We start from the raw sequence: 15700 nt of genomic DNA, 5'->3' as shown, positions 1-15700 counted from the left end.
GTTGGCAACTGAAAAGAAACTTTGTGTTCCCTTCAAGCTAGGTGAAGGGCGGCTTTCACACACACTTATCTCTCAGAACTGAGCATGTGGAGAGACGTTCGTTCATCCAGCAGAAAGGGAACGGGTTGCAGGAGAAACCCTTACTCTGGTTTCTCAGTCTGTTTCCTAGTGCCGGTTTGAAGTGCCTGCCGTTTTCACTGTAAAACCGAGTTGGAGCTTGTACCTCCCCATATATATGTATGGAGTGGAGTTGGCAACTGAAAAGAAACTTTGTGTTCCCTTCAAGCTAGGTGAAGGACGGCTTTCACACACACTTATCTCTCAGAACTGAGCATGTGGAGAGACGTTCGTTCATCCAGCACAAAGGGAACGGGTTGCAGGAGAAACCCTTACTCTGGTTTCAAAGTCTGTTTCCTAGTGCCGGTTTGAAGTGCCTGCCCTTTTCACTGTAAAACCGAGTTGGAGCTTGTACCTCCCCATATATATGTATGGAGTGGAGTTGGCAACTGAAAAGAAACTTTGTGTTCCCTTCAAGCTAGGTGAAGGACGGCTTTCACACACACTTATCTCTCAGAACTGAGCATGTGGAGAGACGTTCGTTCATCCAGCACAAAGGGAACGGGTTGCAGGAGAAACCCTTACTCTGGTTTCTCAGTCTGTTTCCTAGTGCCGGTTTGAAGTGCCTGCCGTTTTCACTGTAAAACCGAGTTGCAGCTTGTACCTCCCCATATATATGTATGGAGTGGAGTTGGCAACTGAAAAGGAACTTTGTGTTCCCTTCAAGCTAGGTGAAGGACGGCTTTCACACACACTTATCTCTCAGAACTGAGCATGTGGAGAGACGTTCGTTCATCCAGCACAAAGGGAACGGGTTGCTTGGGAAACCCTTACTCTGGTTTCTCAGTCTGTTTCCTAGTGCCGGTTTGAAGTGCCTGCCGTTTTCACTGTAAAACCGAGTTGCAGCTTGTACCTCCCCATATATATATATGGAGTGGAGTTGGCAACTGAAAAGAAACTTTGTGTTCCCTTCAAGCTAGGTGAAGGACGGCTTTCACACACACTTATCTCTCAGAACTGAGCATGTGGAGAGACGTTCGTTCATCCAGCACAAAGGGAACGGGTTGCAGGAGAAACCCTTACTCTGGTTTCTCAGTCTGTTTCCTAGTGCCGGTTTGAAGTGCCTGCCGTTTTCACTGTAAAACCGAGTTGCAGCTTGTACCTCCCCATATATATGTATGGAGTGGAGTTGGCAACTGAAAAGAAACTTTGTGTTCCCTTCAAGCTAGGTGAAGGACGGCTTTCACACACACTTATCTCTCAGAACTGAGCATGTGGAGAGACGTTCGTTCATCCAGCACAAAGGGAACGGGTTGCAGGAGAAACCCTTACTCTGGTTTCTCAGTCTGTTTCCTAGTGCCGGTTTGAAGTGCCTGACGTTTTCACTGTAAAACCGAGTTGGAGCTTGTACCTCCCCATATATATGTATGGAGTGGAGTTGGCAACTGAAAAGAAACTTTGTGTTCCCTTCAAGCTAGGTGAAGGACGGCTTTCACACACACTTATCTCTCAGAACTGAGCATGTGGAGAGACGTTCGCTCATCCAGCACAAAGGGAACGGGTTGCAGGAGAAACCCTTACTCTGGTTTCTCAGTCTGTTTCCTAGTGCCGGTTTGAAGTGCCTGCCGTTTTCACTGTAAAACCGAGTTGGAGCTTGTACCTCCCCATATATGTGTATGGAGTGGAGTTGGCAACTGAAAAGAAACTTTGTGTTCCCTTCAAGCTAGGTGAAGGACGGCTTTCACACACACTTATCTCTCAGAACTGAGCATTGTCAGAGACGTTCGTTCATCCTGCACAAAGGGAACGGGTTGCAGGAGAAACCCTTACTCTGGTTTCTCAGTCTGTTTCCTAGTGCCGGTTTGAAGTGCCTGCCGTTTTCACTGTAAAACCGAGTTGCAGCTTGTACCTCCCCATATATATGTATGGAGTGGAGTTGGCAACTGAAAAGAAACTTTGTGTTCCCTTCAAGCTAGGTGAAGGACGGCTTTCACACACACTTATCTCTCAGAACTGAGCATGTGGAGAGACGTTCGTTCATCCAGCACAAAGGGAACGGGTTGCAGGAGAAACCCTTACTCTGGTTTCTCAGTCTGTTTCCTAGTGCCGGTTTGAAGTGCCTGCCGTTTTCACTGTAAAACCGAGTTGGAGCTTGTACATCCCCATATATATGTATGGAGTGGAGTTGGCAACTGAAAAGAAACTTTGTGTTCCCTTCAAGCTAGGTGAAGGACGGCTTTCACACACACTTATCTCTCAGAACTGAGCATGTGGAGAGACGTTCGTTCATCCAGCACAAAGGGAACGGGTTGCAGGAGAAACCCTTACTCTGGTTTCTCAGTCTGTTTCCTAGTGCCGGTTTGAAGTGCCTGCCGTTTTCACTGTAAAACCGAGCTGGAGCTTGTACTTCCCCATATATATGTATGAAGTGCAGTTGGCAACTGAAAAGAAACTTTGTGTTCCCTTCAAGCTAGGTGAAGGACGGCTTTCACACACACTTATCTCTCAGAACTGAGCATGTGGAGAGACGTTCGTTCATCCAGCACAAAGGGAACGGGTTGCAGGAGAAATCCTTACTCTGGTTTCTCAGTCTGTTTCCTAGTGCCGGTTTGAAGTGCCTGCCGTTTTCACTGTAAAACCGAGTTGGAGCTTGTTCCTCCCCATATATATGTATGGAGTGGAGTTGGCAACTGAAAAGAAACTTTGTGTTCCCTTCAAGCTAGGTGAAGGACGGCTTTCACACACACTTATCTCTCAGAACTGAGCATGTGGAGAGACGTTCGTTCATCCAGCACAAAGGGAACGGGTTGCAGGAGAAACCCTTACTCTGGTTTCTCAGTCTGTTTCCTAGTGCCGGTTTGAAGTGCCTGCCGTTTTCACTGTAAAACCGAGTTGGAGCTTGTTCCTCCCCATATATATGTGTGGAGTGGAGTTGGCAACTGAAAAGAAACTTTGTGTTCCCTTCAAGCTAGGTGAAGGACGGCTTTCACACACACTTATCTCTCAGAACTGAGCATGTGGAGAGACGTTCGTTCATCCAGCACAAAGGGAACGGGTTGCAGGAGAAACCCTTACTCTGGTTTCTCAGTCTGTTTCCCAGTGCCGGTTTGATGTGCCTGCCGTTTTCACTGTAAAACCGAGTTGGAGCTTGTTCCTCCCCATATATATGTATGGGGTGGGGTTGGCAACTGAAAAGAAACTTTGTGTTCCCTTCAAGCTAGGTGAAGGGCGGCTTTCACACACACTTATCTCTCAGAACTGAGCATGTGGAGAGACGTTCGTTCATCCAGCACAAAGGGAACGGGTTGCAGGAGAAACCCTTACTCTGGTTTCTCAGTCTGTTTCCTAGTGCCGGTTTGAAGTGCCTGCCGTTTTCACTGTAAAACCGAGTTGGAGCTTGTACCTCCCCATATATATGTATGGAGTGGAGTTGGCAACTGAAAAGAAACTTTGTGTTCCCTTCAAGCTAGGTGAAGGACGGCTTTCACACACACTTATCTCTCAGAACTGAGCATGTGGAGAGACGTTCGTTCATCCAGCACAAAGGGAACGGGTTGCAGGAGAAACCCTTACTCTGGTTTCTAAGTCTGTTTCCTAGTGCCGGTTTGAAGTGCCTGCCCTTTTCACTGTAAAACAGAGTTGGAGCTTGTACCTCCCCATATATATGTATGGAGTGGAGTTGGCAACTGAAAAGAAACTTTGTGTTCCCTTCAAGCTAGGTGAAGGACGGCTTTCACACACACTTATCTCTCAGAACTGAGCATGTGGAGAGACGTTCGTTCATCCAGCACAAAGGGAACGGGTTGCAGGAGAAACCCTTACTCTGGTTTCTCAGTCTGTTTCCTAGTGCCGGTTTGAAGTGCCTGCCGTTTTCACTGTAAAACCGAGTTGCAGCTTGTACCTCCCCATATATATGTATGGAGTGGAGTTGGCAACTGAAAAGGAACTTTGTGTTCCCTTCAAGCTAGGTGAAGGACGGCTTTCACACACACTTATCTCTCAGAACTGAGCATGTGGAGAGACGTTCGTTCATCCAGCACAAAGGGAACGGGTTGCAGGGGAAACCCTTACTCTGGTTTCTCAGTCTGTTTCCTAGTGCCGGTTTGAAGTGCCTGCCGTTTTCACTGTAAAACCGAGTTGCAGCTTGTACCTCCCCATATATATATATGGAGTGGAGTTGGCAACTGAAAAGAAACTTTGTGTTCCCTTCAAGCTAGGTGAAGGACGGCTTTCACACACACTTATCTCTCAGAACTGAGCATGTGGAGAGACGTTCGTTCATCCAGCACAAAGGGAACGGGTTGCAGGAGAAACCCTTACTCTGGTTTCTCAGTCTGTTTCCTAGTGCCGGTTTGAAGTGCCTGCCGTTTTCACTGTAAAACCGAGTTGCAGCTTGTACCTCCCCATATATATGTATGGAGTGGAGTTGGCAACTGAAAAGAAACTTTGTGTTCCCTTCAAGCTAGGTGAAGGACGGCTTTCACACACACTTATCTCTCAGAACTGAGCATGTGGAGAGACGTTCGTTCATCCAGCACAAAGGGAACGGGTTGCAGGAGAAACCCTTACTCTGGTTTCTCAGTCTGTTTCCTAGTGCCGGTTTGAAGTGCCTGACGTTTTCACTGTAAAACCGAGTTGGAGCTTGTACCTCCCCATATATATGTATGGAGTGGAGTTGGCAACTGAAAAGAAACTTTGTGTTCCCTTCAAGCTAGGTGAAGGACGGCTTTCACACACACTTATCTCTCAGAACTGAGCATGTGGAGAGACGTTCGCTCATCCAGCACAAAGGGAACGGGTTGCAGGAGAAACCCTTACTCTGGTTTCTCAGTCTGTTTCCTAGTGCCGGTTTGAAGTGCCTGCCGTTTTCACTGTAAAACCGAGTTGGAGCTTGTACCTCCCCATATATATGTATGGAGTGGAGTTGGCAACTAAAAAGAAACTTTGTGTTCCCTTCAAGCTAGGTGAAGCACGGCTTTCACACACACTTATCTCTCAGAACTGAGCATGTGGAGAGACGTTCGTTCATCCTGCACAAAGGGAACGGGTTGCAGGAGAAACCCTTACTCTGGTTTCTCAGTTTGTTTCCTAGTGCCGGTTTGAAGTGCCTGCCGTTTTCACTGTAAAACCGAGTTGCAGCTTGTACCTCCCCATATATATGTATGGAGTGGAGTTGGCAACTGAAAAGAAACTTTGTGTTCCCTTCAAGCTAGGTGAAGGACGGCTTTCACACACACTTATCTCTCAGAACTGAGCATGTGGAGAGACGTTCGTTCATCCAGCACAAAGGGAACGGGTTGCAGGAGAAACCCTTACTCTGGTTTCTCAGTCTGTTTCCTAGTGCCGGTTTGAAGTGCCTGCCGTTTTCACTGTAAAACCGAGTTGGAGCTTGTACATCCCCATATATATGTATGGAGTGGAGTTGGCAACTGAAAAGAAACTTTGTGTTCCCTTCAAGCTAGGTGAAGGACGGCTTTCACACACACTTATCTCTCAGAACTGAGCATGTGGAGAGACGTTCGTTCATCCAGCACAAAGGGAACGGGTTGCAGGAGAAACCCTTACTCTGGTTTCTCAGTCTGTTTCCTAGTGCCGGTTTGAAGTGCCTGCCGTTTTCACTGTAAAACCGAGCTGGAGCTTGTACTTCCCCATATATATGTATGGAGTGCAGTTGGCAACTGAAAAGAAACTTTGTGTTCCCTTCAAGCTAGGTGAAGGACGGCTTTCACACACACTTATCTCTCAGAACTGAGCATGTGGAGAGACGTTCGTTCATCCAGCACAAAGGGAACGGGTTGCAGGAGAAATCCTTACTCTGGTTTCTCAGTCTGTTTCCTAGTGCCGGTTTGAAGTGCCTGCCGTTTTCACTGTAAAACCGAGTTGGAGCTTGTTCCTCCCCATATATATGTATGGAGTGGAGTTGGCAACTGAAAAGAAACTTTGTGTTCCCTTCAAGCTAGGTGAAGGACGGCTTTCACACACACTTATCTCTCAGAACTGAGCATGTGGAGAGACGTTCGTTCATCCAGCACAAAGGGAACGGGTTGCAGGAGAAACCCTTACTCTGGTTTCTCAGTTTGTTTCCTAGTGCCTGTTTGAAGTGCCTGACGTTTTCACTGTAAAACCGAGTTGGAGCTTGTACCTCCCCATATATATGTATGGAGTGGAGTTGGCAACTGAAAAGAAACTTTGTGTTCCCTTCAAGCTAGGTGAAGGACGGCTTTCACACACACTTATCTCTCAGAACTGAGCATGTGGAGAGACGTTCGTTCATCCAGCACAAAGGGAACGGGTTGCAGGAGAAACCCTTACTCTGGTTTCTCAGTCTGTTTCCCAGTGCCGGTTTGATGTGCCTGCCGTTTTCACTGTAAAACCGAGTTGGAGCTTGTTCCTCCCCATATATATGTATGGGGTGGGGTTGGCAACTGAAAAGAAACTTTGTGTTCCCTTCAAGCTAGGTGAAGGGCGGCTTTCACACACACTTATCTCTCAGAACTGAGCATGTGGAGAGACGTTCGTTCATCCAGCACAAAGGGAACGGGTTGCAGGAGAAACCCTTACTCTGGTTTCTCAGTCTGTTTCCTAGTGCCGGTTTGAAGTGCCTGCCGTTTTCACTGTAAAACCGAGTTGGAGCTTGTACCTCCCCATATATATGTATGGAGTGGAGTTGGCAACTGAAAAGAAACTTTGTGTTCCCTTCAAGCTAGGTGAAGGACGGCTTTCACACACACTTATCTCTCAGAACTGAGCATGTGGAGAGACGTTCGTTCATCCAGCACAAAGGGAACGGGTTGCAGGAGAAACCCTTACTCTGGTTTCTAAGTCTGTTTCCTAGTGCCGGTTTGAAGTGCCTGCCGTTTTCACTGTAAAACCGAGTTGGAGCTTGTACCTCCCCATATATATGTATGGAGTGGAGTTGGCAACTGAAAAGAAACTTTGTGTTCCCTTCAAGCTAGGTGAAGGACGGCTTTCACACACACTTATCTCTCAGAACTGAGCATGTGGAGAGACGTTCGTTCATCCAGCACAAAGGGAACGGGTTGCAGGAGAAACCCTTACTCTGGTTTCTCAGTCTGTTTCCTAGTGCCGGTTTGAAGTGCCTGCCGTTTTCACTGTAAAACCGAGTTGCAGCTTGTACCTCCCCATATATATGTATGGAGTGGAGTTGGCAACTGAAAAGGAACTTTGTGTTCCCTTCAAGCTAGGTGAAGGACGGCTTTCACACACACTTATCTCTCAGAACTGAGCATGTGGAGAGACGTTCGTTCATCCAGCACAAAGGGAACGGGTTGCAGGGGAAACCCTTACTCTGGTTTCTCAGTCTGTTTCCTAGTGCCGGTTTGAAGTGCCTGCCGTTTTCACTGTAAAACCGAGTTGCAGCTTGTACCTCCCCATATATATATATGGAGTGGAGTTGGCAACTGAAAAGAAACTTTGTGTTCCCTTCAAGCTAGGTGAAGGACGGCTTTCACACACACTTATCTCTCAGAACTGAGCATGTGGAGAGATGTTCGTTCATCCAGCACAAAGGGAACGGGTTGCAGGAGAAACCCTTACTCTGGTTTCTCAGTCTGTTTCCTAGTGCCGGTTTGAAGTGCCTGCCGTTTTCACTGTAAAACCGAGTTGCAGCTTGTACCTCCCCATATATATGTATGGAGTGGAGTTGGCAACTGAAAAGAAACTTTGTGTTCCCTTCAAGCTAGGTGAAGGACGGCTTTCACACACACTTATCTCTCAGAACTGAGCATGTGGAGAGACGTTCGTTCATCCAGCACAAAGGGAACGGGTTGCAGGAGAAACCCTTACTCTGGTTTCTCAGTCTGTTTCCTAGTGCCGGTTTGAAGTGCCTGACGTTTTCACTGTAAAACCGAGTTGCAGCTTGTACCTCCCCATATATATGTATGGAGTGGAGTTGGCAACTGAAAAGAAACTTTGTGTTCCCTTCAAGCTAGGTGAAAGACGGCTTTCACACACATTTATCTCTCAGAACTGAGCATGTGGAGAGACGTTCGTTCATCCAGCACAAAGGGAACGGGTTGCAGGAGAAACCCTTACTCTGGTTTCTCAGTCTGTTTCCTAGTGCCGGTTTGAAGTGCCTGCCGTTTTCACTGTAAAACCGAGCTGGAGCTTGTACCTCCCCATATATATGTATGGAGTGGAGTTGGCAACTGAAAAGAAACTTTGTGTTCCCTTCAAGCTAGGTGAAGGACGGCTTTCACACACACTTATCTCTCAGAACTGAGCATGTGGAGAGACGTTCGTTCATCCAGCACAAAGGGAACGGGTTGCAGGAGAAACCCTTACTCTGGTTTCTCAGTCTGTTTCCTAGTGCCGGTTTGAAGTGCCTGCCGTTTTCACTGTAAAACCGAGTTGGAGCTTGTTCCTCCCCATATATATGTATGGAGTGGAGTTGGCAACTGAAAAGAAACTTTGTGTTCCCTTCAAGCTAGGTGAAGGACGGCTTTCACACACACTTATCTCTCAGAACTGAGCATGTGGAGAGACGTTCGTTCATCCAGCACAAAGGGAACGGGTTGCAGGAGAAACCCTTACTCTGGTTTCTCAGTTTGTTTCCTAGTGCCTGTTTGAAGTGCCTGACGTTTTCACTGTAAAACCGAGTTGGAGCTTGTACCTCCCCATATATATGTATGGAATGGAGTTGGCAACTGAAAAGAAACTTTGTGTTCCCTTCAAGCTAGTTGAAGGACGGCTTTCACACACACTTATCTCTCAGAACTGAGCATGTGGAGAGACGTTCGTTCATCCAGCACAAAGGGAACGGGTTGCAGGAGAAACCCTTACTCTGGTTTCTCAGTCTGTTTCCCAGTGCCGGTTTGATGTACCTGCCGTTTTCACTGTAAAACCGAGTTGGAGCTTGTTCCTCCCCATATATATGTATGGGGTGGGGTTGGCAACTGAAAAGAAACTTTGTGTTCCCTTCAAGCTAGGTGAAGGGCGGCTTTCACACACACTTATCTCTCAGAACTGAGCATGTGGAGAGACGTTCGTTCATCCAGCACAAAGGGAACGGGTTGCAGGAGAAACCCTTACTCTGGTTTCTCAGTCTGTTTCCTAGTGCCGGTTTGAAGTGCTTGCCGTTTTCACTGTAAAACCGAGTTGCAGCTTGTACCTCCCCATATATATGTATGGAGTGGAGTTGGCAACTGAAAAGAAACTTTGTGTTCCCTTCAAGCTAGGTGAAGGACGGCTTTCACACACACTTATCTCTCAGAACTGAGCATGTGGAGAGACGTTCGTTCATCCAGCACAAAGGGAACGGGTTGCAGGAGAAACCCTTACTCTGGTTTCTCAGTCTGTTTCCCAGTGCCGGTTTGATGTGCCTGCCGTTTTCACTGTAAAACCGAGTTGGAGCTTGTTCCTCCCCATATATATGTATGGGGTGGGGTTGGCAACTGAAAAGAAACTTTGTGTTCCCTTCAAGCTAGGTGAAGGGCGGCTTTCACACACACTTATCTCTCAGAACTGAGCATGTGTAGAGACGTTCGTTCATCCAGCACAAAGGGAACGGGTTGCAGGAGAAACCCTTACTCTGGTTTCTCAGTCTGTTTCCTAGTGCCGGTTTGAAGTGCCTGCCCTTTTCACTGTAAAACCGAGTTGGAGCTTGTACCTCCCCATATATATGTATGGAGTGGAGTTGGCAACTGAAAAGAAACTTTGTGTTCCCTTCAAGCTAGGTGAAGGACGGCTTTCACACACACTTATCTCTCAGAACTGAGCATGTGGAGAGACGTTCGTTCATCCAGCACAAAGGGAACGGGTTGCAGGAGAAACCCTTACTCTGGTTTCTAAGTCTGTTTCCTAGTGCCGGTTTGAAGTGCCTGCCCTTTTCACTGTAAAACCGAGTTGGAGCTTGTACCTCCCCATATATATGTATGGAGTGGACTTGGCAACTGAAAAGAAACTTTGTGTTCCCTTCAAGCTAGGTGAAGGACGGCTTTCACACACACTTATCTCTCAGAACTGAGCATGTGGAGAGACGTTCGTTCATCCAGCACAAAGGGAACGGGTTGCAGGAGAAACCCTTACTCTGGTTTCTCCGTCTGTTTCCTAGTGCCGGTTTGAAGTGCCTGCCGTTTTCACTGTAAAACCGAGTTGGAGCTTGTACCTCCCCATATATATGTATGGAGTGGAGTTGGCAACTGAAAAGGAACTTTGTGTTCCCTTCAAGCTAGGTGAAGGACGGCTTTCACACACACTTATCTCTCAGAACTGAGCATGTGGAGAGACGTTCGTTCATCCAGCACAAAGGGAACGGGTTGCAGGGGAAACCCTTACTCTGGTTTCTCAGTCTGTTTCCTAGTGCCGGTTTGAAGTGCCTGCCGTTTTCACTGTAAAACCGAGTTGCAGCTTGTACCTCCCCATATATATATATGGAGTGGAGTTGGCAACTGAAAAGAAACTTTGTGTTCCCTTCAAGCTAGGTGAAGGACGGCTTTCACACACACTTATCTCTCAGAACTGAGCATGTGGAGAGATGTTCGTTCATCCAGCACAAAGGGAACGGGTTGCAGGAGAAACCCTTACTCTGGTTTCTCAGTCTGTTTCCTAGTGCCGGTTTGAAGTGCCTGCCGTTTTCACTGTAAAACCGAGTTGCAGCTTGTACCTCCCCATATATATGTATGGAGTGGAGTTGGCAACTGAAAAGAAACTTTGTGTTCCCTTCAAGCTAGGTGAAGGACGGCTTTCACACACACTTATCTCTCAGAACTGAGCATGTGGAGAGACGTTCGTTCATCCAGCACAAAGGGAACGGGTTGCAGGAGAAACCCTTACTCTGGTTTCTCAGTCTGTTTCCTAGTGCCGGTTTGAAGTGCCTGACGTTTTCACTGTAAAACCGAGTTGCAGCTTGTACCTCCCCATATATATGTATGGAGTGGAGTTGGCAACTGAAAAGAAACTTTGTGTTCCCTTCAAGCTAGGTGAAGGACGGCTTTCACACACATTTATCTCTCAGAACTGAGCATGTGGAGAGACGTTCGTTCATCCAGCACAAAGGGAACGGGTTGCAGGAGAAACCCTTACTCTGGTTTCTCAGTCTGTTTCCTAGTGCCGGTTTGAAGTGCCTGCCGTTTTCACTGTAAAACGGAGCTGGAGCTTGTACCTCCCCATATATATGTATGGAGTGGAGTTGGCAACTGAAAAGAAACTTTGTGTTCCCTTCAAGCTAGGTGAAGGACGGCTTTCACACACACTTATCTCTCAGAACTGAGCATGTGGAGAGACGTTCGTTCATCCAGCACAAAGGGAACGGGTTGCAGGAGAAATCCTTACTCTGGTTTCTCAGTCTGTTTCCCAGTGCCGGTTTGATGTGCCTGCCGTTTTCACTGTAAAACCGAGTTGGAGCTTGTTCCTCCCCATATATATGTATGGGGTGGGGTTGGCAACTGAAAAGAAACTTTGTGTTCCCTTCAAGCTAGGTGAAGGGCGGCTTTCACACACACTTATCTCTCAGAACTGAGCATGTGGAGAGACGTTCGTTCATCCAGCACAAAGGGAACGGGTTGCAGGAGAAACCCTTACTCTGGTTTCTCAGTCTGTTTCCTAGTGCCGGTTTGAAGTGCTTGCCGTTTTCACTGTAAAACCGAGTTGCAGCTTGTACCTCCCCATATATATGTATGGAGTGGAGTTGGCAACTGAAAAGAAACTTTGTGTTCCCTTCAAGCTAGGTGAAGGACGGCTTTCACACACACTTATCTCTCAGAACTGAGCATGTGGAGAGACGTTCGTTCATCCAGCACAAAGGGAACGGGTTGCAGGAGAAACCCTTACTCTGGTTTCTAAGTCTGTTTCCTAGTGCCGGTTTGAAGTGCCTGACGTTTTCACTGTAAAACCGAGTTGGAGCTTGTACCTCCCCATATATATGTATGGAGTGGAGTTGGCAACTGAAAAGAAACTTTGTTCTCCCTTCAAGCTAGGTGAAGGACGGCTTTCACACACACTTATCTCTCAGAACTGAGCATGTGGAGAGACGTTCGTTCATCCAGCACAAAGGGAACGGGTTGCAGGAGAAACCCTTACTCTGGTTTCTCAGTCTGTTTCCTAGTGCCGGTTTCAAGTGCCTGCCGTTTTCACTGTAAAACCGAGTTGCAGCTTGTACCTCCCCATATATATGTATGGAGTGGAGTTGGCAACTGAAAAGGAACTTTGTGTTCCCTTCAAGCTAGGTGAAGGACGGCTTTCACACACACTTATCTCTCAGAACTGAGCATGTGGAGAGACGTTCGTTCATCCAGCACAAAGGGAACGGGTTGCAGGGGAAACCCTTACTCTGGTTTCTCAGTCTATTTCCTAGTGCCGGTTTGAAGTGCCTGCCGTTTTCACTGTAAAACCGAGTTGCAGCTTGTACCTCCCCATATATATATATGGAGTGGAGTTGGCAACTGAAAAGAAACTTTGTGTTCCCTTCAAGCTAGGTGAAGGACGGCTTTCACACACACTTATCTCTCAGAACTGAGCATGTGGAGAGATGTTCGTTCATCCAGCACAAAGGGAACGGGTTGCAGGAGAAACCCTTACTCTGGTTTCTCAGTCTGTTTCCTAGTGCCGGTTTGAAGTGCCTGCCGTTTTCACTGTAAAACCGAGTTGCAGCTTGTACCTCCCATATATATGTATGGAGTGGAGTTGGCAACTGAAAAGAAACTTTGTGTTCCCTTCAAGCTAGGTGAAGGACGGCTTTCACACACACTTATCTCTCAGAACTGAGCATGTGGAGAGACGTTCGTTCATCCAGCACAAAGGGAACGGGTTGCAGGAGAAACCCTTACTCTGGTTTCTCAGTCTGTTTCCTAGTGCCGGTTTGAAGTGCCTGACGTTTTCACTGTAAAACCGAGTTGCAGCTTGTACCTCCCCATATATATGTATGGAGTGGAGTTGGCAACTGAAAAGAAACTTTGTGTTCCCTTCAAGCTAGGTGAAGGACGGCTTTCACACACATTTATCTCTCAGAACTGAGCATGTGGAGAGACGTTCGTTCATCCAGCACAAAGGGAACGGGTTGCAGGAGAAACCCTTACTCTGGTTTCTCAGTCTGTTTCCTAGTGCCGGTTTGAAGTGCCTGCCGATTTCACTGTAAAACCGAGCTGGAGCTTGTACCTCCCCATATATATGTATGGAGTGGATTTGGCAACTGAAAAGAAACTTTGTGTTCCCTTCAAGCTAGGTGAAGGACGGCTTTCACACACACTTATCTCTCAGAACTGAGCATGTGGAGAGACGTTCGTTCATCCAGCACAAAGGGAACGGGTTGCAGGAGAAACCCTTACTCTGGTTTCTCAGTCTGTTTCCTAGTGCCGGTTTGAAGTGCCTGCCGTTTTCACTGTAAAACCGAGTTGGAGCTTGTTCCTCCCCATATATATGTATGGAGTGGAGTTGGCAACTGAAAAGGAACTTTGTGTTCCCTTCAAGCTAGGTGAAGGACGGCTTTCACACACACTTATCTCTCAGAACTGAGCATGTGGAGAGATGTTCGTTCATCCAGCACAAAGGGAACGGGTTGCAGGAGAAACCCTTACTCTGGTTTCTCAGTCTGTTTCCTAGTGCCGGTTTGAAGTGCCTGCCGTTTTCACTGTAAAACCGAGTTGCAGCTTGTACCTCCCATATATATGTATGGAGTGGAGTTGGCAACTGAAAAGGAACTTTGTGTTCCCTTCAAGCTAGGTGAAGGACGGCTTTCACACACACTTATCTCTCAGAACTGAGCATGTGGAGAGACGTTCGTTCATCCAGCACAAAGGGAACGGGTTGCAGGGGAAACCCTTACTCTGGTTTCTCAGTCTGTTTCCTAGTGCCGGTTTGAAGTGCCTGCCGTTTTCACTGTAAAACCGAGTTGCAGCTTGTACCTCCCCATATATATATATGGAGTGGAGTTGGCAACTGAAAAGAAACTTTGTGTTCCCTTCAAGCTAGGTGAAGGACGGCTTTCACACACACTTATCTCTCAGAACTGAGCATGTGGAGAGACGTTCGTTCATCCAGCACAAAGGGAACGGGTTGCAGGAGAAACCCTTACTCTGGTTTCTCAGTCTGTTTCCTAGTGCCGGTTTGAAGTGCCTGCCGTTTTCACTGTAAAACCGAGTTGCAGCTTGTACCTCCCCATATATATGTATGGAGTGGAGTTGGCAACTGAAAAGAAACTTTGTGTTCCCTTCAAGCTAGGTGAAGGACGGCTTTCACACACACTTATCTCTCAGAACTGAGCATGTGGAGAGACGTTCGTTCATCCAGCACAAAGGGAACGGGTTGCAGGAGAAACCCTTACTCTGGTTTCTCAGTCTGTTTCCTAGTGCCGGTTTGAAGTGCCTGACGTTTTCAATGTAAAACCGAGTTTGAGCTTGTACCTCCCCATATATATGTATGGAGTGGAGTTGGCAACTGAAAAGAAACTTTGTGTTCCCTTCAAGCTAGGTGAAGGACGGCTTTCACACACACTTATCTCTCAGAACTGAGCATGTGGAGAGACGTTCGCTCATCCAGCACAAAGGGAACGGGTTGCAGGAGAAACCCTTACTCTGGTTTCTCAGTCTGTTTCCTAGTGCCGGTTTGAAGTGCCTGCCGTTTTCACTGTAAAACCGAGTTGGAGCTTGTACCTCCCCATATATATGTATGGAGTGGAGTTGGCAACTGAAAAGAAACTTTGTGTTCCCTTCAAGCTAGGTGAAGGACGGCTTTCACACACACTTATCTCTCAGAACTGAGCATGTGGAGAGACGTTCGTTCATCCTGCACAAAGGGAACGGGTTGCAGGAGAAACCCTTACTCTGGTTTCTCAGTCTGTTTCCTAGTGCCGGTTTGAAGTGCCTGCCGTTTTCACTGTAAAACCGAGTTGCAGCTTGTACCTCCCCATATATATGTATGGAGTGGAGTTGGCAACTGAAAAGAAACTTTGTGTTCCCTTCAAGCTAGGTGAAGGACGGCTTTCACACACACTTATCTCTCAGAACTGAGCATGTGGAGAGACGTTCGTTCATCCAGCACAAAGGGAACGGGTTGCAGGAGAAACCCTTACTCTGGTTTCTCAGTCTGTTTCCTAGTGCCGGTTTGAAGTGCCTGCCGTTTTCACTGTAAAACCGAGTTGGAGCTTGTACATCCCCATATATATGTATGGAGTGGAGTTGGCAACTGAAAAGAAACTTTGTGTTCCCTTCAAGCTAGGTGAAGGACGGCTTTCACACACACTTATCTCTCAGAACTGAGCATGTGGAGAGACGTTCGTTCATCCAGCACAAAGGGAACGGGTTGCAGGAGAAACCCTTACTCTGGTTTCTCAGTCTGTTTCCTAGTGCCGGGTTGAAGTGCCTGCCGTTTTCACTGTAAAACCGCGATGGAGCTTGTACCTCCCCATATATATGTATGGAGTGGAGTTGGCAACTGAAAAGGAACTTTGTGTTCCCTTCAAGCTAGGTGAAGGACGGCTTTCACACACACTTATCTCTCAGAACTGAGCATGTGGAGAGACGTTCGTTCATCCAGCACAAAGGGAACGGGTTGCAGGAGGAACCCTTACTCTGGTTTCTCAGTCTGTTTCCTAGTGCCGGTTTGAAGTGCCTGCCGTTTTCACTGTAAAACCGAGTTGCAGCTTGTACCTCCCCATATATATGTATGGAGTGGAGTTGGCAACTGAAAA

This window comes from Vicugna pacos, chromosome 22, assembly GCF_048564905.1.
Source record: "Vicugna pacos chromosome 22, VicPac4, whole genome shotgun sequence".
In the NCBI taxonomy this organism is placed as follows: Eukaryota; Metazoa; Chordata; class Mammalia; order Artiodactyla; family Camelidae; genus Vicugna; species Vicugna pacos.
The sequence above is the reverse complement of the archived record's forward strand: the minus strand, read 5'-3'. Positions refer to the sequence as shown.